This window comes from Meriones unguiculatus, chromosome 7 (assembly GCF_030254825.1).
Source record: "Meriones unguiculatus strain TT.TT164.6M chromosome 7, Bangor_MerUng_6.1, whole genome shotgun sequence".
Classification (NCBI taxonomy): Eukaryota; Metazoa; Chordata; class Mammalia; order Rodentia; family Muridae; genus Meriones; species Meriones unguiculatus.
Window position 1 is genome coordinate 119,779,601 of NC_083355.1, and position 27,947 is coordinate 119,807,547.

At 47.7% G+C, this 27,947-nt stretch overlaps 1 protein-coding gene and 1 pseudogene across 5 annotated transcripts in view; one reads left to right on the forward strand and one right to left on the reverse strand.

Annotated features, from left to right (window-relative positions):
- Window positions 1-27,947, forward strand: part of Ptprn2 (protein tyrosine phosphatase receptor type N2) — a 695,760-nt gene that overhangs the window by 362,562 nt on the left and 305,251 nt on the right. The window lies entirely within an intron of this gene.
- Window positions 27,086-27,690, reverse strand: LOC110560619 (N-alpha-acetyltransferase 50-like; annotated as a pseudogene).

Consider the following 27,947-nt stretch of genomic DNA (forward strand, 5'->3'; position numbering starts at 1 on the left):
GAAGACCACTCCTGATAATGCCATGCATAATAAACATTAACAAGCATTTTGCAAAAGAAAAAAATTTCCTCCAGTAGCAGTCTTTGCCATATTAATTTAATCCTGCTGTCTAAGATAATGCAATCACTTTGAAACAGTCTCGACTTGGGTGCACAGGGACTTTCTGGAGCAGAGGCCAAATTTCCGTCACCTGATGAGCTAATTGGACGTGGCAGCCTCCTGCACAGATGGACCTCCTTGTCAATAGCTTCTCGCCTGAGACAAAGAGAGACAAATGTCTATATCCACCGTCCCTCAAGCACGAGCCCCTGCTTCCCAGGCCCAGCGCCCTCAGGTAGCCGTCGTCCACTGCCGTCCAGGCTTCTGGGCGGTGCTGGGTGAGCTTGCAGAGCTGGTGCAGATGCACCAGCCGGGCCTGCTTGTTTAAGTGCAGTGTGTTTTGACGTGTAAATTTACATGAGGCATATTTAATCAGTCACAATGATATGCTAATTGGATTTCTATGTGAACTGAATAAAAAGCACGCTTGAAGAAAGATGAAGTGAACTTGGTACCAGCTGGCATGCTTTATAATCAGTGCTGCACGTCATGGAACGCCAGGGGGAGGGGCAGCTGTCTGCCAGGAGAGCACAATGGAGGAGACCCCGTTCTATGGGAATTCAGCTCTGCACACAAGGCAGACAAAGTGGGGCTCCTTATACCGTGCCTGTCTGCAGCCACACCCTCACCAGGATGGAGTGGAGACTGGGGAGCAGACTGTGTCTCTCTGATGCCCGTTCTCCTGTGGGCAGAGTAGCTGGAGTCAGGTATCTGTAGCAAGGCCCATCCCATGTCACACACCATAGTACTGATGGCTTCTGGTTTCTCTGGCATGCTCAGCAAGCCTCCAGGCTTTGTTTTTCAGGCAGAAGCTAATGAGACACAAATATCCTGGCCACCCCAGGCCCTATGGTGTGAGCTGACACTTTGTACCAGGTTGAGTTAGTCACACTGTCTTGGGCAGAGCAGACATGTGGATAAACAGTGGGTAGGTGAAGGAGTCCTGGTGAGGCATCAGTGAGGACAAACAAGCACCCAGCACAGCCTGTACCATGATGATGGAGCTGGCGGCTCTGGTCCTGCAGATGGCTGCTGGCACTGTCATGCTCAAGTGAGTGTACGGAGAGACGATTTTGTCCAGCAAGTGCTTGCCTGGGAGTGGGTCAGCTGAGCTGGCAGAGGGGTGAGTGACCTGGCTTCTGTAGAGAAAGCAGACTCTGCTGTCCCTGCCCAGAAGGGAGGCTGCAAGGACCTGGACCTTGGAGGATATGCAGTTTCAAGAACTCCAGAAGCCACTGTGCTCACTGGTCTCGGGGAGCTTGAGAGAAAGATTGCAGAGGAGTGGTATGAGCCCCCCTGGGATGTGGCTGATGCTCCAGCAGTATCCACAGAAGTTTCCAGACGGCTCCAATGGAGCCTCTACAGGGCGAGCAAGTGAGACTGAAAAACAGGCTGAGGCAGTTTTGCTTATAATGGTAAAGTCAGAGGATACTGGGCCAGAGACGCCTCGAAGGAAACAGTCCTTTATCTTGCTCATGGACTGTAGCAGGATAAAGGTTTTCTTCTGTTTCTGTGCTACTCTTTGACTCTAATGATTTTTTTTTTTCATTTAAAGAATCATTGTTTTAAAAGATGAAACCCCGTGAAAGTCATTCGATGCTTCTCCTCCTTTCAAGGTGTCTCGGCACAGTGCTTTAAACAGCGGCCTTCCTCAGTGCTTTAAACAGCGGCCCTGCTCAGTCCGCTCACAAAGTAGCCTAGCCCAGGCATCTTTGCAGTGAACATGCTTCCATGACTCTTTGCGATTTGCTTATGTCTTAGTGAAATGAGGCTCGTTAGTAATGGCGTGTATTCCTAGGCAAACCTGTTCATTTGTGAGCTCTTCCAGGATCAGCAACTACCAATGGCCACGTGCCGCTCAGACCATTCTTTGAGGGCCATCTGGCCACATGGCTGGCATGGTAGAAAACTATGAGCTTGAGGCTATGTCTCTCAAAGAGTTAGGCTTACAGATCCATGAAGGCCAGAGTGGGTCCAGGCTTGGGGCTGCAGTGCAGGTAACCCCTGTACCAGCAAGGAGTTACAATCCCATGAGGACCAATGAGAGCAGGTAAAGCAAGGCAGAGAGAGAAGAGATGTCACCTGTGACTGAGGTGGCCAAGAAAATGAGGATAGCTGCACAGCCAAAAGGATGGTTCAGTGCCACAGGCCAGTCTTCTGGGGGTGGGAGGGAGTGGAGAGGCGATGGGAAAGACTTAGGAGGAGGTCTGGGAAGGGAAGGGGCTCTGTCTCGCAGGTCTGGCCAGGAGGCACTCTCCCTGGAAGTTCATTTAATTCCTTTAAGCAGGTTTCCATTTCCATGAAAAAGCCACGAGAGTGTTTGCCTCTGAGGAGTGCCCAGGAGGCTCAGACACAGTTCACGATGGTTGAAAATAACTGTTAGACACACGTAAGCAGTCATCACTAATACCTTCAGTGAGTATACTGTGAAGAGGTGAATTTCTGATTTGCGCTCTAGCTGCAGAAGCTTAAGAGTGGAGATGCACAATAGCGTGTGTGGTGTTGAAAATTGAAGTGGAAGAAAACTACACAGTCAAATAGAGTGAAGTTGGCACCCAGGACTCCACTCAACAAAGTGCCCACAGTGGTGATGATAACGATGATGCTGACGACGCGGCACTGATCTGAGGATGAGGAGGGTGCTGATGGCACTCTGGTGCTGACAGTAGTGATAGTGTTAATGATGAGCAGAACAGCGATACCATGGTGATGATGGAAATGATGTTGTTGATGGTGATTTCATGGTGCTGATGGCAGTAATGGTGAGGATGGTAATGACATTATGTGATGACGGCAATGATGGTGAGGTTGGTGATGATGGTGAGTACCATCATGATGGTGTTAATGATAATGGTAAGGAAGGTGATAACAGTGAGAATGCAAAGGATTGTGATTGTGCTAGTAAGGATAATATGGTATTTATGGCAATGGTGGTGTTGATGATAGTGATGATGACGGTAGGATGCTGCTGCTCCAGCTAGGAACAGTGGGGGGGTGAAGTTGATGATGAGGATGATGGTATAGTAATAAAGGTTAAGTTATGCCTTACCTTTCCTAACATGTACCATTCAAGTGTCACAGATAATCCATGCTCCCCTGACACTCATCTAAATGAAGCCCAGGGAAATAAGGACATGTTAGTACAGAGAAATGGTAGCTAAAGGGACCTGGTAGCATTTTTCCTTTATACATTACATATAGTTTATAAGGGAAATGGTATGACGTCACAGCACTCAGTGCTAGAAAGTCTGAGCTGAGAGTGGGGTTGTGTCCTAGTACTGGCCTTTCACTGTCAGTCATTTATGTCCCTCAGAGAAACAGCAGTGCGTGTGGAACTCCACAAATGTTGCTGTGAGCAGGCAGATTTCTAAGGGATGGCAGTGACACAGAACAGAGTCGGGAGAGCCTGGGGCACCAAGGTTCATGAAAACCTCTTGTTCTCTGCCTGCTTGCTGGCTGATCCTAGAGGATTAGGGTCCAGTTTAAGACTAGTGCCACAGGATTTTAGAGACTTGTTGGCAAGTTGTGGCTGCAAAGGAGGCTATAGCCATCATATCAGGAGGGGCCGCAAATTCAGCTCAGTAAAGGATGTAGAAACATGATAACCAAAAAATTCCATCTCATAGTTTCCAAAAGTGTTGCTAGGATATTCGCACCAGAGAACAGGAGCAGCAAGCATACATAGCTTTCTTTCTGAGCCTGCCGTCATCCACTTAAAGTTTCAAATCCTTTCATCTCAGAACTGTCACTTGTTGTGTTCTGAGACACCAGCTAGGTAGGTTCAGTATCATAGAAGGTGTGGGGAGTTGTATAGGCCACCTGGGTGACCAGCCACCCAGGGCAATGTGTAGCAAAGGTGGAGAGGGAATGAAACTTCTGTAGTCACATACAGTCAGTTTCTGAGGTTACCAACTGGGAGGGGGATGGAGACTCTGGTAAATAATGTCTACTAGAAAGAAGATACTAGAAGGAAAAATACAACCCAAGAAAGCTAACTACATTCAGGAAAACACAGGAAATAATCAACCTCACTACAACAAAACTAAACACACTACCACAACCAATAGCCACTTTTCATTAATCTCTCTCAACATCAATGGACTCAATTTTCCAATAAAAAGACACAGACTAACAGAATGAATGTATAAACAAGACCTAACAATCTGTTGCATACAAGAAACACACCTAAGTCACAAAGATAGACATTACCTGAGGGTAAAGTGCTAGAAGACAGTTTTCCAAGCAAATGGACCCAAGAAGCAAGCAGGAGTAGCCATTCTAATATGTAATAAAATATACTTTCAACCAAAATAAATCAAAAGAGATGGGGACAGTCACTTCATACTCATCAAAGGAAAATTCCACCAAGAAGACATCACAGTTTTGAACATCTATGCCCCAAACACAAGGGCACCCATATTTGTAAAAGAAACATTAATAAAACTTAAACCACGCATAGATCCCCACACATTAATAGTGGGAGACTTCAACACTCCACTCTCAACAAAGGACAGGTCAACAAAACAGAAATTAAACAAAGAAATAATGACTCTAACTGATGTCATGAATCAAATTGACCTAACATAAATCTACAGAACCTTTTACCCAAACATAAAAGAATTTATCTCCTTCTCAGCACCTCATGGAACCTTCCCCCAAAAGACCATATAGTTGGTCACAAAGCAAGCCTCAACAGATACAAGAAGATTGAAATAATCACTTGTATCCTATCTGATCACCATGGACTAAAGCTGGACTTCAACAACAACAGAAATAGCAAAAGGCCTACACAGAACACCAACAGCACAGGCTCTACGAGCAACAATCAATAAATGGGACTTCTTGAAACTGAAAAGCTTCTGTAAAGCAAAGGTCACTGTTGTCAGAACAAAACTACAGCCTACAGACTGGGAAAGGATCTTCACCAACCCTATATCTGACAGAGGGCTAATATCCAGAATATATAAAGAACTCAAGTTAAAAAGCAACAGATCAAAAAATCCAATTAAAGAATGGGGCACAGAGCTAAATGGAGAATTCTCAATAGAGGAATATCAAATGGCAGAGAACCACTTAAAGAAATGCTCAAGGTCCTTAGTCATCAGGGAAATGCAAATCAAACCTACCCCAAGATTTCACTTCACACCCATCAGAATGGCTAAGATAAAAAACTCAAGTGACAACACGTGCTGGAGAAGATATGGGGAAAGGGAAACCCTCCTCCATTGCTGGTGGGAATGGAAACTTGTACAACCACTTTGGAAATCAATCTAGCTCTTCCTGAGACAATTAGGAACATTGCTTCCTCAAGATCCAGCTATACCACTCCTAGGCATATACCTAAAATATGCTCAAGTATACAAGGACATTTGCTCAACCATGATTGTAGCAGCTTTATTCATAATAGCCAGAAGCTGGAAACAACCCAGATGCTCCTCAGTTGAGGAATGGATACAGAAATTGTGGTACATTTACACAATGGAATACTACTCAGCAATTAAAAACGAGGAGATCATGAAATTTGCAGGCAAATGGTGAGAAGTAGAAAAGATTATCATGAGTGAGGTAATCCAGAAACAGAAAGACACACATGGTATAAACTCAATTATAAGTGTATATTAGACATTTAATATAGGATAAACATACTAAAATCTGTACACCTAAAGAAGCTAAGCAAGAAGGAGGACCCTGGGTAAGATGCTCAATCCTCATTCAGAAAGGCAAACAATTTAGACCTTGGAAGATGGAAAAAACAGGGAACAGGACAGGAGCCTACCACAGAGGGCCTCTGAAAGACTCTACCTAGCATGGTATCGAAGAAGATGCTGAGACTCATAGCCAAACTTTGGGCAGAGTGCAGGGAATCTTATTAAAGAAGGTGGAGGTAGAAAGGCCTGGAAAGGACAGGAGCTCCACAAGGAGAGCAACAGAACCAAAAAATCTGGGCCCTGGGGTCTTTTCTGAGACTGATACTCTAACCAAGGACCATTCAGGGAGATAACCTAGAACCCCTGCACAGATGTAGCCCATGGCAGTTCAGTGTCCAAGTGGGTTCCCTAGTAAGGGGAACAGGGACTGTCTCTGACATGAACTCAGTGGCTGGCTCTTTGATCACCTCTCCCCCTGAGGGGGAAGTGGCCTTACCAGACCACAGAGGAAGACAATGCAGCTAGTCCAGATGAGGCCTGATAGGCTAGTGTCAGATGGAAGGGGAGGAGGACCTCCCCTATAAGTAGACTGGGGAAGGGGCATGGGAGGAAATGGGAAAAGGGGAAGGTGGGATTGGGAGGGGAGAAGAGAGGCAGCTATAACTGGGATACAAAGTGAATAAATTGTAATAAATAAAAAAAAATTAAAAATCTGACCTCATTCCAACTGAGCCTTTCCAGAGAGGGTTGCCATTTCCTCACATGTGCGTGGTACTGCCAGCCCTTCTCTCCTTCCCTGTCTTGTTCTTGTATCTTACATGGTTGTAAAGATTTAAAATATTTGCCTAGGTCTAGCATGGCAGCCAGCAGAGTTACGATGTGTGATAGATTTATCTGGCTAGGTGGGGGCCCTGATTTCTGAGAAGAGAAACATTGGACACCTTAGGGATCGTTTCAGTTTGCTGTATTTGAACTGAGAAACATTTTTCCGGCCACCAGGGATGCTGTAGTGACCAGTCTCACCTCACTTGTTCAGCTCTCAGCTAGAAGCACGGAGCACCAGGGCTGCGCATGGATGCTTCTCAGCAGCCCTGGACAGATTCTCCAAGGCAGATCTCAGCTTCCAGCCGCATGTCAGGCTTCAAGTGCTTGCTGTGGAAATGTTGGTCAGCTCAGAGATCTTTAGCTGCATGTAGTGTTCAGCTCCAGTGGGCTTAATCAGACAGCACCTTTGTGTTATTTGTTGTCACTTACAGAGTTTGATTTTTTAAAAGGACCAAGAATCATTGATAAAGAACCTCAAGTGTGTCCTAGAAAATAAAAATCACCAATATCATTGCTCACCTCTTGATGTTCAATACCTGCTCTGTAGCTGAGCGCCTCTCCATATTCCTGTGGAGAGCAGACGCGCTTTCATTTCTGTGGGCCCCTGAGTGTGTCTACAGTGTGCCCCGCTGGGTGCCCAGCAGCAGGAACCATGGTGACCTGGGTCGGCCCCAGCAGCAGGAACCACGGTGACCCGGGTCGGCCCCAGCAGCCCAGATGCCTTTTCTCTGGCTGATTTCTTGACTTTCTCTCTTCTGTGATAAATACTTGATCAGAGCAACTAAGGAACTTCATTCTGGGTTGTAATTTGAGGCGGGCATTTTATCATGGAGAAGACATGGAAGCAGGAGAGGAAGGCATGGTGGCAGGAGAAGGAGGCTGGTTGGTCACGCTGTAGGGACGTTCAGGAAAGAGAGAGCTGAGTGAATGTGCTCAGCACCTTGTCCTTTTTCATCCAGTCCGGAACTCCAGCCCAGGGAACGGGGAACCCACATTTAGGGCTGGTTGCCTCAGCTCAGTTATCCCAGGCCCGGCAGCCCCCTTCCAGCTTCCCAGAGGCTCTCTTCTTGGGTGAGTCTAGAGCTGTTCACAGGTAGCCCCCACAGTCTCGCTCTGAGTCCAAGGGTAGCAGAAAGCTTCCTTCCACCAGTCTCCATGCAGGTAGCTCTTCTGTGCTGGATTTTACTTACATGACTGAGGTCCTCACCTCCATGTCCCTTCTGCCGTGATCTTGGCACAGAGTGCTCCCACCCTCTGTGCCCTCCTCAGTTCGTTCTTCATTGTCTAGTGATGGGAAGGCCGTTATGAGTTCCTGAAGACTGTTCTTTTTGGGGTTACAAATGATTTGGACTCATGTGTCATGGTGCTTCCTGGATTGCACAAGTTGGCAGTAAGGAGCAGAGTCTTCAGCAAGAGGGACAAGGGGGTTGTCAATGTGTGATAGGCAGGACATTCCTGTTCCCTCCCTTCATTCCTGTCCTCTTGCTGTTTCCCTTGCCTCAAGAAGTGTGTATCCAGATTCAGACCTTCATGATACCCCACCCCCACTGCTTCCCGTGCCTGTCAATCATCTTCTGCCCAGCCAAAGTCTGCTTGGGACATTTCCTCAGTTGTCAGCATGTGAAATCAAATAATTCAGATAAAGCTGTTTTAAATTGTCTTATCATAAGCACTTCATGGGTTGCTTTGAGGGTTAATACATTTTATGAAAATGTGCGTGCTGTGATGAACTGTGTAAGCTGAGGTGTCTGTCACTGTGTGTGGCCTGTGACCCCCTTCATCCTCTGTGCACACCACTGGGCTTTCAAAGTCATAGCACATAGGAGGGATTCAGCAAGTTCTTACGAGTGAGAGGTGGTAACTTAACTTATCACTGGACTTCTGAGCCTCCTGTGTGGGCTTTCGCTGTGTCTCTCTCCTCTCTGTGGCTGGGAAGGTCCTCTCTGAAGCTGTGGGAGGTTTCAGAAGTCTGTGACTACAGGGAAGCTTGCTCTTGCTGTGCTCTGGCCTCCAGGACAGGCTCATGAAGTGGCTTGTGAATGTCAAACTGCACTCTGAGGCAGCCCTGTTTCCCGCTGGAATGGGCCTATCCATGTAGACCTGGCTCTCAGCCACAGCTGCTCAGGCTCCTTCCTCCTGCATGGCCCGTGCTCTGGGGAGTAGTGACCATGTGCGCTGCCCTTGAAAATCGCTGCTAGCTTTCTGAGGCCAGGCAAGCGCAACGCAAGTCTTGCTGGCCTCTGACCTCAGTCCTGATCCCACAGCAGAGGACAGTTGTGCCCCAGGCACTTGTCTGACCATGCAGTGAGTCCCCTCAGCAGCACACACAAGAGCTGTTTCGCTGAGCCAGGCCTCGTGCTCCACGCCTCTGCCTGTGCGCGGCCAGGTGTCTGGTGGACCGAGAGACCCCGTCCTTACTCACAGAGAAGTTTTCAGAGAAGTGCAGAGTTCCCAAATGGGAGAACTGCCAGTCCTCCCTGCAGATAATGACAGCAGCCTCATGTCAGTGAGCTAACAGGCAATTCAACAGCTGTTTTCCAGTGATACGAGCCGGGAACATCCACAGAAGCACCTTCTTCCTCCACACAGTGGCAGGCGCTTCACCGTCCCTGTCCCGGGCACAGGAGAAAGGCAATCTGGAAAGCTTAACCAACCAGTTCTTAGTGAGCACCTACTGTGTGCTCAGGATGGCTGCCTCTCATAGCAGACAGGAGCCTTCAATGACTTTCTTCAGAAGTCTTCACTGGAGGCACAAAAAGAGAACAGGATGAAGAAGACCCCAAGGGCAACAGAAATAGTGTTTATACACTTGACAACCCTCTCCTTGCCCCCACTCCCAGTACTGTGGGTTTAACCCAGAGCTGGGCAAGCACTCCCTGCCTTTGAGACAGGGCCTCTCTCAGTTGCTCAGGCTGGCCTCACAATCACTGTACAGCCCAGATCGACCTTGAACCTGAGGTCTTCCCACCTCACCCTCCTGCCGGCTGGGATTACAGGGGAGGGCACTGTGCCTGCCGCGTCCTTTCTTTTGAAGTTAATGATTCACGTGTTTGGCAGCGTATTTCCCAGTTTTCCAACATGCTGTAAAGAGCAAAGAACTACTCAAGCATTTGATAAAGTGGACATTGAACCTCTGGAATAGTCTGCTTTGCCTCATAACCAGAAATTTTAACCAGGGCTGACCACCATCAGCTCTGCAAACTGGACAGCACCTGCCTTGCTGCTGAGCTTCCAGCCACTGGGTGCCACTGCTGATGGTGTTCTCGACTTACATTTAGAAATCTGTTCAGCGGTTCTGTGGGGCCTAGGGGCCACACATATTTGGATGTACAGCAGCCTCCTGTACATGGTCTCATTTCCAGACACTCCCCAGAGCGACTCACAGGCACAGAGTCACAGTGTCTAAACCCTCCCTCCTCTTTGTGCTCCAGCATTTTATGCAGCAGCCTCAGCATTACTACCCAAAGCCCTTTGCTTCCTCTCCTCTACGTGTGTTTATCCTGTCTGAGCTTAGTCATCAGACTTCAGGGGCTAGCAGCCCTGTTTCCTCTCCTAGTGCCTTAGTGGCCCTGACCCCAGGGAAGGCAGGAGGCGATGGAGCCAGTGCAAATATATATAAATTGATATATTTATAATTTAATTTTTACAATTTTTTATTCACCTTACATCCTTGTTGTGAGCCTGTCCCTCCTCCTCTCCCAGTCTGATCCTTCCTCCCCCTTCCCCCTCCCCTTTTCCTCAGAAAAGGGAAGCCCTCTCTCCCATCCAGCCCAGCTCATCAAGTTGTATCAGGATTGAGCATGTCCTCTTCCCCTGTGACCTGGCAAGGCAGTCCCGCCAGGAGGAAGTGATCAAAAAGCTGGCAAGTGAGTCCCTCTCCAGTGCAGTCCCCACTCCCCTTACTGGAGGACCCACATGAAGCCAGAGCTGCCCATCTGCTACATCTTTGTAGGGACCTACATCCAGTTCCTGCATGGTCCTCGGTTGGTGCTTCCGTCTCAGCAAGACCCTCTGGGCCTTTGTTAGTTGGCCCTGTTGGTCTTCTTGTGGAGCTCCTGATATCTCCAGGTCCCTTTCTTTTTCCTTCCACTTTTCCATAAGACTCCCTGTGCATCGCCCAGTGTTTGGCTGTGAGTCTCAGATCTGTTTTGAGGTCCTGCCGGGTAGAGCCTCTCAGAGGACAGCTCTGACAGGCTGCTCCTGTCTACAAGTTTAGCAGAGTATTGTTCATAGTGTCCAGCATTGGCACTCTCCAATAGGGTGGGTCTTTGGTTGGGCCACGCATCTCTCTTCCAGCTGCTCCATCTTTATCCCTACATATCTTGTAAGCAGGGTAGACTTTGGGTCAATGTTTTTGTGGGTGGGTTGTGTTCCCCTCCCTTTGCTAAAAGACTAGTCTAGTTAGCGGGTGTCCTCTTAGAGTCTCTATGGCCTCTGCTGGTAAGAACAAACACAAGCTTAAGTCTGGGGTAAGGGGTGGTATGAACCAGAGTCTCAGAGCATCCCAGACCTCTCTTTCTACCCATCATGCTGTTTTTTTTTTTTTTTTTTTTTTTTTTTTACAGTTTCTGATGGCGATGTCAGCCTGGATAATGATGGGACCCCATGTTTGGCTGGATATTATGATACCATCTCCCTGGGGCTTGTGGGTGGCCACCCCTATGGCTTTTGCAGGCTAACCTAACAATGGCTCCATTTAGCACCCACTTTTTCTACAATAGTGTAGAAGTGGCGCACTTTAATAGAAACTGCTTGGAGATTTGAATCTGAATTTTTCCACTTTACTGGTAATGTATAGCACTCTCTTAAGGCTGAGCAGAGTGGCCACAGCACCCTTCAGGCTCTGGGGCCCCAAGGACAAGCAGCCACTACTGCTCAGGGTGCTGCTGAGCCATCACCATTGCAATTAGGTGCATCCGTTCAGCCCAGCTTCTGTCCGTTTCTGTCTAGAGTGTTTACTAGGTGAAACCCCATCGGGAGCTAGGCACCTGTGTTGGCACAGCTGTGGTCCTGGCCTCGAAGGGACTCTGGGCTCTTCACAGTAAATGGTTAGGTTTGCTTCCCGGTGCTCTGAGCTCCAGGTTGCTAAGGGCTCCACCGGCAGGCAAGGCCTGGTTGAGAAGGCCATAATGTCCAGAGGAGGATACATCTCAGGAGGGGGTGGTACGGGCAGAGGGCTGCTGTGTGGTGGGCTTGGAGAGGTGTGGCATGTGAGCCCCTGGGGTGGAGGGTTCCAGGTGGGAAGCTAGAGTGAGCTCCAGCCTAGAGGTTTTCAAAGAGAGGAACCAGAGAAGACTAGACCAGAGAAGTAGGCTGTGTCGCCACTGATCCCAAAAGGGTTGTGAAGTCTGAGCCAGCACCAGCATGCAGCACACAACCAATTTACTGAGGAAATTTTGGGGACAGAACTGGTAGTTCTGTATGATGAGGGCGATGTGAAAGAAGAGGCCGGGTGTCCTACAGTGTTGGCCCTGTGCGCTGTCTTTCACCATCACATGAGCTGCACTGTGACCTGGAAGCTTAGACCCATCTAGTGCTCCCCAAGTACTGATGAGGGTTCTTTGGACTTCACTCAGGACATGGGCAGGAGGCCGCTTTGGGAGCCTGGTGGAAAATGCCCACCTGCCGACTGTCACTGGAGCCTGTCTGGCATCTGTGGGTCTGGGTTAGAGGGCAGATTTGAAAAGCACAACAGTAGGGTTCTATGATATCTGTCTGTGGGGGGCCCATCCATGGCAGGGGTCCCAGTCACATCTACTCCTGATAGAGTGCTGAGCCTGTCTCTAGCCAGTCACCTGTTTAGCTCTGTGGGGACACAGTTACGTAGGTTTTGGCAAATAACCCAGGGAAAGAGAAAAGGGCATTAACCAGCAGTGAGTTGTGGGAGTCTTCTGCCTTTGGACAGAACCTGCGAGCAAGCCTCAGCTCTCCCCAACTTCACCTGGAGCCCTGTTGGGATCCAGCTGAGGATCCGGCTTCTGTTCACCATCAGCGGAGGCCTTGGAGGCCATCTTCCGTGGCATACCAGCCTCTCAGAGAGCCATGCCGACCAGGGCAGGCTGTCACTGTGCAGATTTCATGGGCACGCAGGCTTCATTGTCTCTGGCATTTTACTTATGAATTTATGTCTAGGGAAACAGCTCAATAGCAGGGAGACCTATTCTACAGTGTTCTCTAAATAGACACTTACCCTGCATGAAACCATGAAATCTAAGTAATAATAAACACACACAGCCTGCTGACCTCCTCCCGCCTGGCAGCCGAGCTTCCCTCTAAATTGCTATCTGCAGCCAAGATGGGCCAGCGTGAAGGAGCCTGGCAAATGGGACTGAAAGAAAGCTGCCTCCTTCAAAGGCAGCACCCTTGAGCCTCCCATTACCTGCCAGTCACAGCTGCTACCTCCGTCACAAAGAGAGCGGGCACAGAAGAAAGACCCAGACAATGGCGGCTGAAGAGAGGGGCCAATCCCACTCAGCTCTGAGCGTCCGCGGTGCCAGTTAATCCCACAGCTGATCCGGCCTCTCCTTCCCAGGGGCAGCCTTCTGATCCCGTGTCAATTACCACGCAAAGCTGCCCTCCACACGGCGGGCCGCTTCAAGAGTTTCAGCTTCTGTTCAATGTTTTATATGTGCTTCTAACCCTCACTGCCAACGTCTAGCTGATCCGATGATGAGCAGGAAACCAACAGGTGTGTGTGCGTGCCTGTGTGCATATGTGTATGCATGCTTGTGTTGAGCTGCTTGAAGCTCCTGTACTCGCGTGTGTGCGGGGAGTGGAAAGGCCCTTTATTCCCACAGCCGTCTAGGCAAGAGGAGAGCCTGGCAGCCCCACATGGTCCAGGGTGGAGCGGGATGTGGGCAGGGCCAGACTGCTGATAGAAAGCCACCCAGGTTCCTTGCGCTGGCGGGGCCTCCAGCTGCATCTGTTGAACTGTGAGGATGGGTTTAGACACTAAATGCATCTGGTGTCTAACGGGCAGGTGAGGGTGTGCTTAGGAGGCTGGTGTTGTAGCTCCAATGCTGCCTGACCCCAATGTCCCCTCACCCCAGGGTTCTCAGCAAGCTGTCTATGAGCAGGACCTCCTGAGGGCAGAGCTGCCCAGTGTTGGACCTTGCCTCCCTTGTGACGGGAACATGGCTGGCTTCCCTTAGCACAGACCACCACAACCGCAGCTCTGCTGGCCCACGGTGAGGCGAAAGCCAAGACACTGGCAGAGGACCAACACCCAAGGTTGTCCTCTGACCCTCACACATGCGTACACATACACACGCACGCACCTGCACATACATGAAGACACATACACAGGAAGAATTCAGATGCATGTCTTTCAGTGGAAATCGTTAAGCTACAGGGCGCCGTGAACCAGGGATTTCCAGTGGACACTGTTTGGGGGAGTGGCTGCTGCTCTTTTGAAGGATCTTCTCAGAATATGCTGGCTAGGGTGGTTTGCCTGTGTGGACCAGTCATCCGAGAGGCTGCAGCCCGGGAGCATAGCGTCATGCCCAGGCTGCCGGGAGCTCTCTGAGCTCCATCTCCGTGCCCGAGGAGGAGGGGCAGAAGGAAGCAGCTCCCAGCCCCACCTGTGGGCCCATATAGGCCCAGCGTTCCTGTCACAGGGCCCCTTTACTGAAGAGTCAGAGAAGTGGGTGGTTTCCCGGTCACTAGCAAGCCAAGATGGGTCAGTGGGAGTCAGTGCTGTTTCTGTTCTTGCTAAGTTGTTCCACGCGTAAGAATAGCATATCCTAAGCAGCCCTGGCTCTGGCTCATGGCTCCTGCACATAGCCCAAAACATACAGTGCACGAAACTTCTGTTTATCAGCTGTAAGACAATAGAGCCAAGTCCCAGGGTGATTTTACATGGAAGTTATAAGGAGACCATGCGTGCGGTCTGGGACCATGACTGCGAGTGATGCTTTGCTGTGGAGGCAAAGGAGGTGACGGGCTGTGCTGGCAGCGCTGCCCTGGGGGCCAAGGCTCCTGAAGCTGCCGCTGTGAATCTGTTTTCCTCTATGTTTCTGCACACAGCCCAGTGGTGCCCAGCCGGAACTCCAGGAAGCATGCTGGGCTCTGGGCTGGGCAGCAGGAAATGCCTCTCACCTGCCCAAGAGGCTGGTGGATTTTGACCCATCAACAGCCTGGGCTGAAGGCCAAGGCTGCAGCAAATCTAAGTTACCCACCCTTGTCTTCTCCCGCCTCACTCACTGTTACGGACATGTCTTCACTTCTGTGGCATCTCCTTAATGCCTGCTGTGTGCTAACAAAGCAAAAACAGGCATTTAAAATCCAAGAACCAAAGGATGTTGGCAAATCAGAGCAAAGTGACAGATACCGGGTGAGGCATTTTTTTTTTCTTTTATCTGGAGAAGCGTGTCTGAAGTGTGTCTGAGGCACGTGAGTATTGGGGAAGAGGCCTGTAAATGGTCAAGGATTTTTATTTTTGCTGTCAGATTTTTATTAAAATGAGGTATTCTCAACACTGTTAATTAAAAAGAACAGGTTATAGCACAGCTGTGTGTATTGTAGCCAGCTTTGAATGTAGTCAACGTTGGTAGAACTAGAGATGGTTTTCCCCCTTTTGCTTCTGGTCTCTTCTACCTTTAGAAAGGACTAAACACTTTTAAAGTGATTCTATAATTAGAGCACTAACGTTCATACATATGCTCATAGCTAACTCTTGACCTTAGCTTATTGCTTGGACATCATGAGTTTTCAGAACAGAAATCAAAGGAGAGAAGGTTATGTCAGGGTGGTGGAGAAGAGCTCATTTCCCTTCCAGCCACCACTGTGTCAGCTTGCAGGGAGGCGTCCCTGAGAGCCTCCCCTGGAAAAGAGGAGCGGGGTGGGGGGGGTCAGGATGGGGTGTCTATCTCTGCTGAGCAAAATGGGCAGCAGACAGCGGGGGTTTTGCTGGGGTGCCAGGTGGGACCCCACCAGGCCTCCACTCTAGGAGGCGTGTGCCGACAGCACTCCGTCCTATCTGGCGTCCACCTACACAACAGGGAATCTCTGCTTTTGTGGTTTATGCCAATTTCCTTTGTCTGTTTCTGCCATGGTCTTGGATTTGGCCAAGTAGATTTAGGACCTCATCAACCACATCACAAGTCACTATATGGTGATGATTTTATACCCAGAGCCCCCAGTATGTTTCTTTTTTTGTGCCCATTGTTGTCTGTAAGTAGATGAATGTCCCGTGACGTTCAAATAGGGCTGACCCCCAGACCTCAATGGGACCAAGATCCTTAGCTATGTAAACCCCTGGCATGGAACACTGCTGTTTGCATAGAGCCTACACATGCTGTCTGGTGGGCTTTAAGTTACTTTAAGTTATAATGTCAAGTACAATGCAAATACTCTGTGAATTATCTCTTACTGAACAGTTTATGGGCTTACAAGAAGAAGTCTGTGTATGTTCAATACGGTGACTCTAAGAAAAGCCTTGGTTGGGTGGACCAGGCATGCAGGTGCTGTGGCGTGGAGACCAGACACATTTCTAGTTTTGTCTAAAGGAAGCAGAGTCGTATAAGAGGATGGAGGGCCGGCCTCATACAACACTGAAGGGAGGTAGGAGGGGAGCTGGCTGAGTGTGCCGTTAGCAGTGCTGAGCATGGCTGGGCATCGCCTGGTCAGCCCTTGCTGGACAGGGAGATAGGTCCCAGGTCCTCGCGCCTCTGTTAGGAAGAGACACAGTGAAGAAGTCTCTGACATTAATAGGTGAAGAATTGGCGTATGGATGGTGGGCTGGACTGGGGGGCCTGGGCTGTGAGGAGCAGTGTCCTGATTCCTGCACGAGAAGCCTGCTGTGGACAGCTGAAGTCCAGGGAACTTCCATGCCTGGGCCAGACAGGCTGAGACCTGTCAGGCTTAGGCCAGGTGTGCCGAACCTGTCACCAGCTGGGCTGTGTTATGGACTTCAGCGAGACCAGGCCTTCCTTCTCCTCCGCCCTCCTCCTCTGAATTGTGATACCTGATCTGGTTTGCTAGGCTTAGGTCTTAGAAATAATAGGCCCTCAAAATAAACTACTTCCTTTTCTACTTAAGAACACTCATGTTTTAAACTTTTACAAATTATTAAAGAAGAAATAATGGCATATACAGAATGAGCTTGCCCTTGTATCAGAGTCACGTCACAGTGCTCTGAGGCACTGTCTCTGCCGCACAGCCTGGCACCACCACCCTGATGCCGTCACCACACTCCACCCTTGGGAGGCCTGGGGGAAACTCCTGTCATAGGCCCGTCCAGATGATAAGTCGTTAGGATTCGCATTGATTCAGCAAATATCTGAATGTTAGAAATGTTGGAGCATGGGTTAGTGACAGCCCTAGCATCAGAAGTCCCTCCTGTGCATGGCAGAGACAGCAGCGTATGACTGTAGGGTGTCATGTCTCAGTGAGGCCATCCGGGAGCTCCACCGTGGGAATTCAGGTGACGCTGTCCCTGTCGGTGTCTATAGGGGTGCTCACGCGGGTCAGTGTGCTCTTCCTGTGCCCCTGCGTCGGTGCCCCGCTCTGTTAGCTTCACGCTTCACACTCGCACAGCTCACCCTCACGGGCACTCCACGCTCATGTGCACTCCACGCTGGTTTGTGCCCCATGCTCCTGTATATCTGTGCCTTGTGCACCCAACACTCCTGTTGCTCAGGTACCCTGTGCCCTTGTGCATCTGTGCTCACAGGCCTATGCACCATATGCTGTGTGCACACCCCATCCCCTTTCACCCCATATGCATGTGTACTCTCTAGCTCTTCTGTGCCCCAAACTCCTGTATACCCATGTTTTTACGCACTCCACACTAATGTGCGATCTGTGCTTTCTGTGTTTGTATGAGCCCTGTGCATCCTGTGTGCCCTGTGCTCATGGGTCATGTTAGAGTCTCTACATGCTAGTGAGATTATCTCGCTATAATTTCTTAATATAGTCTTTAAAACTTCTTGAGGAGCTGGAGATGGCTCAGAGGTTCGCAGCACTTGCTGTGCATGCAGAGGACACAGGTTTGGTTCCCAGCACCCTCCTGTGGCTCACAACCACCTGTGACTCCAGTTCCAGAGCATCCAACACTCTCATGACCTCTGCAGGTTCAGACACGCATGCGGTTTGTACACATAAATGAAGGCAGGACACTTACACACACTGGAAACATCCTTAAGCTGAGTGAGCAACATTCTATTTTTTTCTTATATTCCTAAAGAGACAGAAGCAGAATAAGAATAACCTCTGACAGAGCCAGTGGTGCTGAGCCAGGCAGACAGGGAAGGACATACCAAGCCTAGGGAAGGGAGGGTTATGTTCCCAAGACTAAGGTACCTCACCCAAGAGACTGCCGTGGTGACAGCAAGTTCCTAGGATGAGCAGCGAACGGGGATCTAGCAGGTTTCTGCACCTCACACAGACACTCACGGTCACGCTGGGAGACACAGTGACTCATAGTGAGAGCAGTAGGGACGCAGGCAGAAGCCTAGAGTGGCCAGCATGCTCACCGAAGGCAGAGCAGTTTACAAACCCTGAGGCCTGGCCCTTCCTCCCCCTCGTGAATGACAGGAAGTGCAGTACAAGCTTTCCAACACCTGCGTTCTCTCTCTCTCTCTCTCTCTCTCTCTCTGTCATTTTTTTTTTCAATGAAAACTGCGTGTGCGCTCATCTCCGTGTTTTACCTTCTGTTTACTTTAAAGCTCATGCATGACCTTGCAGGAACACTTGGCTATTCAACTTCTAATTTGGGGAAGGGGGAGGCTGAGTAGGGAGTGTGGAAGAGAGAGCTGGGCTAGCAAGCATTAGCAAGGAAGGGAGCATTTTCTGTTTGTTGCTAGCTGGACCTGAGCTGACTGGAGGGACGTTTGAAAATGAGGTATTTTGTTTCCAACAATAGCCCACCTGAGCCTCCGGGCCACAAGGTGCTGTGCCTGCCCTCCCCCTCTCCATGCCGCCTGGCACTCCAGTGGATCCCTAGTTCCTACAAGAACAACCTGCAGCATGATTCCACTCTGGGTGCTCACTCAGGGAGGGACAGGCCAGTCCCTTTAACTACCCTTCACCTGCTGGAAGCTGCTCCCCACCTTGGCCTAGAAAACTGTGGGAATCTTCAAATCCACACCTCGCTCAGCCTCAAGAAACAGCTGTGCCACGATGGCTCTCACCAACACATGCCTATGGGCACTGGGAGTGTGTGCCACTCCACATCATGAGGATGGACTTGGAGAGGCTGACAGCAGGCCTGGAGCAGAGACTGAAGTCCAGTTAATCTCTGAACCTGTCGGGACGCACTGCCCCATGGAGAAGGAAGGAAGGAGGGCAGAGAAGGACACCCTTGAAGGTGACCAGAGCCCACAGTGTCCCTCTGCCTCTGAGTGTGGGGCAGACCAAGGGTAGCTCCTTCCTGCTGCTCCACTACGTGCAAGCTGCCCCAGGCCTGGGTGGGTGCTGAGCCTGTCAGTGCCTTTGTGGCCACCCCAAGCCCTTCCTAATTTTCCTGATCCAAGAGTCCTGAGGCCTGAGTGTGACTGTCCTGTGGCTTGTCTATTCCTTAGAGCCCGCCCTTTGGGGAGGGTCCCACCTCTATACCATTTCTAGAGCAGACAGCGTTTTCTGGGGATATTTTATCTTCCAGGTGGCTATAGAACAATTTATATTAACTCTTTAGGGGGGAGACGATAGGATGGTAACTACTAGCTAAAAAATAATGGAAGGTTGTTCTGGTGGGTTGGTTGGTTTGTTTTTTCTTGTTTTGTCAGTTTGACAGAAGCTAAAGGAGCCCCGATGGAGAAAACACTTCCACTGAACCACCTGTGGGCAAGGTAGCAGAGCATCTTCTTGATTAGTAATCGGTGCAGGTGGGCTAGCCCACAGGCCCCACCCAGGCCCTAGGGTGGTGCCACCCCAGGCAGGTGGTCCTGGGTACTAAGAAAGCCATCTGAAAAGCCGTGGGTAGCAAGTCTGTTCAAAGCATTCCTTCGCTGTCCCTGCCTCAGTTTCTGACTCCAGGTTTTCGCCTTGAGGTCCTACGCAGTTTTTCCTCAGCGATGGAGCGTAACCTGAGCGTTTTAAGAGGAAATCAACCCTGTCCTCCCCAAGCTGCTCTTGGTCATGGTGTTTTTTGCAGCAATAGAATCCTGAGATAAAGGCTTTAAGTAATTACCGATAACGACCTTCCAGCCAGTTAAGAGTGAGATGTCTCCACTCAGGGACAGAGATGCAAGTCCAGAGGCAGCCCAGGTCCTGAAGCTGCACTTCCTGGTTTTCCAGGCTCCTGATTATGAGGCAATCGTCCATCCTCATTGACCTCTAAGTGTGCTTTTACCTGATCATCCACCTAAGAGGAACAGAGGATGGAGCTGTGCAAAGAGCCCTCCTCGTGGCTCTGGCCTCCACCTGTGGTAGGCCTGCTGCCTGGCTCTCAAAGCAAAGGGGCCCAAGACATCTCCCACGTCTCTGCAAAGGTTCTGGAAAGAAGGGCCGTTTCGATCCTCCCGGGTGGGAGCGCCAACCTTCACTAATGATCGTGGCTCTTTCTTCTTTAACGAGCTGCTCCACATTGAGCCACACTTATCAGAATGTACTGGCATTCGCTCACAAATGCGCTTCCCTATAATTTTATAGCAAAGTCCTTCCTGAGGCTCTGCCCTGCCCTCTGCTGCGGTGTTTGTTAACAGTATTAATCCAATTTAAATGAGAATTATCCTTTCTATTGCTTCCCAGGCATACACATTTTTCTCTTTAAAACTGGAAGGTTATACCGAATGCTATGTTTTTCTTTGCTGCAAAGGCCACGGGGGCTGTTTTAATAGATTAGTGGAAGTGCCAGGCAGAGCCCCGCAGGTGGCGGGGCCAGTTATCGCTTGTGTGATTAGTTTCACCTTGTAGCTGTGTCTCTGAAAATGCAATTAACAGTTTCATATTGCATGCAGCTTCTTTTATTCCTGCTGCATGGGGTGCAGCGTTTACATCATAAAAAAAAACCTAATTGGTAAACACAGTCTCGCCAGCTCCACCGGGCCCACCCAGTTCCTCTCAGTTAATTGGCTCAGTCTCAACACACTCTGGATAGGATTTCAAAGGTGCCACGGATTAGAGAGCTGGCAAGCACTTGTGTTCGCAAACTGACTCCAAGGAGACTCAGAAAAATATTTTAAATTAATGCTGATTGCAGCAATGTGCTTGGCCAATTGTTGCCATGGAAACCATTTCATCTGCTGATCTGGGGTGTGTGTGTGTGTGTGTGTGTGTGTGTGTGTGTTGGGACTCTCTAATGGCCTTCATAAAGGAAGTCAGTCAGTTCTGTGTGCCCTTAGTGCCTTGTCAAGCAGTATCACAGTGAGGTCCTGCCAGAACCTTCATGTCCCCAGTGTCCCACCGGCATGTGGAGCCCACTCTCCTCATTCCCATATCACTCTAGCCTGTCCACCAGTTTCCCTTGTGGGATGTTCAAACACGTATATCCGGTAAAATACCAGCTCCAGAAGACTGGAGAGTCCTGTCCTCGGGCTGTGACGTGGGCAGATTTCCTCCCTGGAAAGCCGGGTGGTGCTCCAGAGAATGCCAGAAAAACATGGAGCAGAAAGCAACATGGCGTTGCTCTCACTCCGAGCAGAGGAAGGTCAGACTGTCTCTGTACAGAGGCTGAGCCTAGGATGCAGACTCTTAAGATCACGTGATAGTCTCCTCCATCTCCACAATCTGTGCCAGAGGTAAGGGCGATTGAACCACTAGTGACATGATCGGTACTGCTCAGCTAAAGCCCCCTCCCCTGCCAACCCCTAAACCCTGTGCTCTGTTTTCTTTGTCCTAATTAGCAGAATCTGACAAGGATTAAGGGACATACCCCTTGAGTGTGACCACATAGATTGATGGACTACAAGAGACATGTATTATTTTTCAGCTCTTACCAATAGCTTAATTACAGGAAAAAGAAAGAAATCCTCAAATTCTCTGCTAGCATTGAAATTAGTTTCCTGTAAAGATTTGTCTGTAATTAGCAGATTAAGGGTTGGGGTGAGCAATACTAAAACACAGCTCTCCCCTCAAAGGATGTGAGATAGTTTATTCTAGAGTGAATACAAGTGACCACATCCCAGTAACACATTCTAATTACCACAAACTCCACATTCTAACATGATGATTGAATCACCAAGTTTTTACAGCAACAAAGAAATTTATAGATCAAGATATTTTTCAAATATTTTGGTGGAAGCACCAGGTAAGAGGGGTGTAATGGAAGTTTTGGTTTCTTTGTTATGTAAATATGTTTTCGTTTTAATCCCAAGCATGGGATTTTATTTGGGCTCTAGTTTGTCCACAGCTGTTAATTGTCTCATTTGGGTAGTGGCTTTTGTCAGCTTAACAGCCTTCCCTGTGCAGCACAGAGAGGGGCGAAGTCTAGGACTCTGGGAGCCGAGAAAAAGAGGTGCATCGTCAGCACATGGTGTGTAGCAGTTCAGAGAGACCAGAAATGGTGTAGCAGTTTGGAGCAGACAGAGAGGAAGGCTTCCGGGTGCAGCAGTGTGGAGGAGCCTGCTGGCTGCGCCGGTGGTTGATGGAGGTTGGTATTGAGCACTAAAAGAACCATTGACCCTAAACAGCCCAGAGAAGTAAAGGAGTCTGGACCCCTCTCCACACTAATCTTTTCTCTCCCATGTAAGGGTTCGGAGGTTGGAATGGAGGTTTAGGAATAAACACCACAACTAGAGTTTAAAAACAAGCACTGCAGAAGGGTACAGAGAAGTAAGATGTCTCCGCTATAGGCATCAGATGCTATAGCTTAGCATATATGATGTCATTCTTAGCCTCTGTTTGGTGGAAGCTAGGGTCCTTGGACATTTCAGAAGATGTATGTCATAACACACAAACTATGTTATACATTTCTATTTCTGTGATAATACAACATGACCAAGGCAACTTTAGAAGGAAGGGCTTATTTGCAGCTGACTTCAGCAGAAGGATTAGGTCCGTGCGGAGGGCATCTCACACAAACTACTACACAGGCAGAAGAGGCCAATCAATGGCTATGAAGGGAGCTAAAGATAGCACAAAATAAAGTATAACTGGGCTCCAGACCAGCAACATCCCAACCTCTCTGTAATTGTTGACATTCTAATCAGGTAATCATCCTTTCAGAAGGATCACAGAATGCAAAAGAATAGTTCAGTTTGGTCACATGGCCACCTCTCCCAAAAAGGAAACCATTTCCCAGCATCCTTCAGTGAAGCTTCCCCATCTGGCTGCAGTCAATGAGCACTGGCAGGAGCAATGTGCACTTGTCCTTAATCCACTTCCAAATTTCGGTTCCCAGAATGTAAACCGTTGGCTGGTGCTGTGACAAAGGAAGGTGGAATACCCTGTGGTGCTTAGTCTCATTGACACAGTAGTTTATAAACACCTTGAACATATATACATGCATATGAACAGCACTAGATGGACTCAGTGGATTATACACACCCATACTCATCAAGAAGCAGTAATGGATTTTAGAGGAAGTGGGGGAGGACAGGACGCAGGAGGATGGCAATGATGTGAATAACAGTACACGCAGAAAATTCTCAAAAATTGCATCTTGAAAAATAAATTTGAAAACAGCATCAAAAGAAAGTGCAGGAAGAAATTAGAATCTTAGAGATAGATGGGCCAGGCAAGCTATAAATTTTGGGATCTGCTAGAAAAGGAAAGTGGAGGAAGGAAGAGAGAAAGCCGTGACTTTTGAGTTGGGCCAGCATGTTCAGCAAGCAGACATGGTAGACAGGTAGCTGCATGGCAGAGGTGACGTAGTGGGTGGGGCTAAGGGGTTTAGGACAGTGAACAATCCCAGAGTTCCAGGGAAAGTACACCTTTCTTTTGGCTAGTGTTCAAAAAAGGAATAAAGAAAAGGTTGGTTTTGAAAGCTAAGTACAGGGCAAAGCTCCATGGGCTGCCTGATGACATGTCTCCCAGGAGGGGTTTAGGAAAAGGAAAGTACTTTCTCTTTAAGGGGTAATTACTCTTCCCATCTCCTCAGTTGGGGATCAGCCTCCCAGAGGAGCCTCCTTGGCCCAGTTGCAGTGACTCTTAGGCATTAGCAACTTAGATGTTATGTCCCTACCCAGGGCTAGAGCGAACTCAGATTCTATGCTCTTGACCAAAAGGAAGTTCCCATAGTGTAAAGCCCAGATATCCCCCCTTTTCCATATGGTATCTATTTATTTATTTATTTATTTTTGCTAGAACATCACATAAGTTTATTTCAGATGTAACAGCAACGTTAAAATTGACAAGTTTAATTCTTTTTTTTTTAATTTTTCATCAATTACACTTTATTCATTCTGCATCCCCCCATAAGCCCCTCCCTCCTCCCCTCCCAATCCCACCCTCCCTCCTCCCTCTGCTTGCATGCCACTCCCCAAGTCCACTGATATGGGAGGTTCTCCTCTCCTTTCTGATCTTAGTCTATCAGTTCACATCAAAAGTGGCTGCATTGTCCTCTACTGTGGCCTGGTAAGGCTGCTCCCCCCCCCCCCCAGAGGGAGGTGATCAAAGAGCAGGCCAATCAGATTATGTCAGAGGCAGTCCCTCTTCACATTACTACGTAACCCAATTGGACTCTGAACAGCCCTGGGCTACATCTGTGCAGGGGTTCTGGGTTATCTCCATGAATAGTCCTTGGTTGGAGTATGAGTCTCTGGGAAGTTCCCTGTGTTCAAATTTTCTTGTTCTGTTGCTCTCCTTGTGGAGACCCTGTCCTCTCCAGCTCTTACTACCACAGAGGGCCTCTGAAAGCCTCTGCCCTTCAGACTATCAAAGCAGATGCTGAGCCTGATGGGCAACTGTTGGGCAGAGTGAATGGAATTTTATGTAAGAACTGGGAAATAGTAAGAGCTGGACAAGTTTAATTCTTAACTGCACCAAGTAAACGTAGCCACTTAAGTATCTTTAAAGTTATTCCCTCCAAAAAGTGAGGGAGTTTTTCTTTTCCACCACCACACACCACACTTCCCAATAGTTCTCTTTTTGGAGGACTTTCAAATTAATGAAGTGACCTGCTTTGGAGACACTTAGGAACTCCTTTCTCCAGAAGAAAATTAATCTTGACAAATTATATATTGCATAGATTTCTCTACAGATTCTTTACTTTAGAACTTAGGTTCAAACAGCATACAGAATAATTTTAACCTATTTACCCCACATTAAAAATGATCTGTCCTGACAAATGCAGATAGCCTGTTATCTTCCAATTAGTAGAATTACTATCTTACCTCAAAGATTATTTTTATCATATATTAAAAAACAAAGGGAAACCCCCCCTTCAAAAAAAAAAAAACCAAAAACAAAACTAAAAAAACAAACAAAAAACCAAACTCAGCATCGGGCATTCCTTTAGTACTTCCTGACTCACAGGCATTTGGACCAGTCCCAGGTTCTACCTCTCCCCCACAACTTCCCCTTTTATAAGTGGATGAAATTATTTAATGCAACTTTGATATAGGACATTTGACCCTTAACATACATTTAAGTTTTAGGTAAAATCTCTGACTAGTGTGGAAAAAGAAACTATAATAATAGGGAGCCTACACACTCCTCCTTTTTAAATAACATGTACTTAATTGTTGTGAGGCAGCTATTCGGTTTTCAATAACCACATTTAGCGATACATTCATAGGACTACTCAGATAGTCCAAGTGAAATGGTTATAGAAATAGAGGCAGTGTCATCTCAGAAAACTCTTTTATATATCAAAATCTATTTTGCTATCTGGAAGTTTACAAAATTGCTGACTTCTTCAAACTAATTATGCTCTTTTTCACTTATGCCCTCTTATTAAGAGCAAGCTGAAGCTTTATCCATGAAAGTAAAGGTGCTTAACACTAAACTTTTCTTCTGAGCTTAGATTTGGACTGTCTAGGAAACTGATACCCAAGAAACAAGCGTATTATTTCTACAATTTCACTACAATATACATCTATCCATCTATCCATCCATCCGTCCATTCATCCATCCACCACACCCCTTGTTTATATTCTTCTTGGCACTCAAGACTACTGAAGTCCACTTTATTATGTACTTTCACATTCTCAAATAAAAACTTCAAGTTATAAAGTGTGCATAAACATCTTGTGAGATAATTTTATCATTTAAGCTATGGAAATGACCTTTATACCACAATTTTACTTAGAGGATGTGTTAAACTTCCTTTTAACGTTAAATGAAAGAAAACATATATTCTGTGCTGTTTTAAAAGTCTCATGAGAACATTTCTTGAGCCACTGTTGGTTAATGACAACCTAAGAAAGTCCATGGATTTTAGATGGGACAATGTGAGGAAAATGAGTATCTCACATGTCTCCACGTTACAGTTCTCAGCCCATCAGAGCCACTCCTAGTGTGCCGGAAAATCATCTGGCCTTAACCAAACCTGTCAACTGGAGGTCGCAGTGATATTTCTATTAACACTTTATACTTCTACTGTTCCAAGAATAGAAGGAATTTATCTACTGATTCCTCTTATTCCAAATCTTTAAACTCAACATTGTAGGCACAGAGTGTAAGCAAATCTGGGATGTTCTCCAACAGATAAGCAATAGAATAACAATGTTATTTTCAAAAATACTGTCTAGAAATTCTTTCATATATTATCAAACGCTCAATGGCCACACTTTTAACAATCCGTATTAGTTGACATAAGTACACTTAATGTGTTACATGTCCATCTAGGCTTTTTATGTAATTCCAAAAGGAAACACTTGCTTCAGATTTATTTAGGGACACTGACTTACAAGGGCATAACTCCATTTACGCGGTTACAGTATTACTGGACTTTCTAAAAAACAGGAGAAAAAATCATTTATAACCATCTTCTTTAGGTCAGTTAGAAGATGTATCTCTAGCTGGGATATTAAAACAGTTAATTTCACCAGCCCACACTCTACCAGTTAATGCCTCTACTAACAAAATAAACAGCAGGAAAGAAGAAGGAAAAAAAAAAGTCGTTTAACTGAAATACTTTGACCAAAGTATAATACTACCTATACACACTGCCCCGCCAATCAGCAAACTGAGAGGAAAAACTGCTTTAAAAACCTAAATAAGTTTGGTATTTTCTCACAAGGATAACAATGGTCCAACTCCTGAGAGCGCTCAAAGGACTAAAGGTAGAGTGAAGGCAATGTCAGGGATTAGCATCCCACAGACAGTCTTTAAAACTCAAAGTACCACAAATGCACTAAGCTTGCCTATGAATTAGAGAACAAGATATTGCTGATGCTTCTTTTTGTCTCTCGAAATAAACAGTATTGTAGGCTCTGCCCTTCATTGTGAAAGCAGGATGTTTAAAATAAACAGCTAAAAAGTTTAAATCATCTGACACCCAATTTTGGGAGATATCTCAACTGTGAAACTATACATATCTATCTTCTCCTTCCTTCAATCCAAACACCTCACAAAAATAAAGAGAACTAAAACAATCCAAACATGGTCATTTTTAAGAGTCCTTGAAAGTATTAAAAACTTTAAGAGGAAAGAAAGGACGAATAACAAGGGAGGAAAGTGAAGAAAAGGGGGTGGGGAGGATCAATGGGTCTTTCTTTTATTGGCGACAAGCAAGTGCAATAAAGTTTATTTGTAATTTGTTCAGTTGTCTGTCTTTTGTGTCTCTGCATTCTGACCAGATGGGACTTTGAGGTTTTTCTGAAGCACATGAGCATCTGCAGGCTCTGTCCTCTTATAGTGGTTCTTTGTCTCAGTTATTTCAAAGCCAAACTTCCTGTAGAAGTCAATCGCTGACTCATTGCTGATCTGGACATGCAGATAGATGTTGTCAAAAGTGCCATCTTTCTCACAGATGTTTAGGACATGATTTAGCATTTTAGTTCCTGTTCCTAGTCTTCGGTAAGGTGCAAGGCATCCTAGTGTCATGATGTAAAAAGTCTCTTTTGATTCTGTGAATGATCCGCCCTGCAGCACCCTGCACCTACAGCTATATCGTTGAAATATGCAAGCTTTGCTAGCCCGTCAACCTCCAGCACATCTTTGTAGAATTTATCACGATAGCTGACTGGAAAGATGACCTGGTTCAATCTCTTCAACTGTTTAATATTGTGTGGCGTCACATCTCCCAGCTCGATCCGGCTACCTTTCATCTTCCCGCCTGCTGAGGCCGTCGTTACAGCCGCCCCGGAGCTCTCCGCGCCCTGAACCAAGGGTGCTGAGGGGGCCGAGGAGGCCGAGAGAGCCCAAGCCAGGCCCTGAGGCTCCGGGAGACACGTGCACACGGGACACTCGGCTCCCGCCCGCAGCTGCCGCCAGCCAGCCCCGCCGCCGCGCCGTGACCTTTCCTCATACTGTATTTAAATGCTAAGGAACCTCAAAGCTGCTGCTTATATATCTAGTGTTACCAGGAAAAGGGAGGGGCCTTAACTTCAA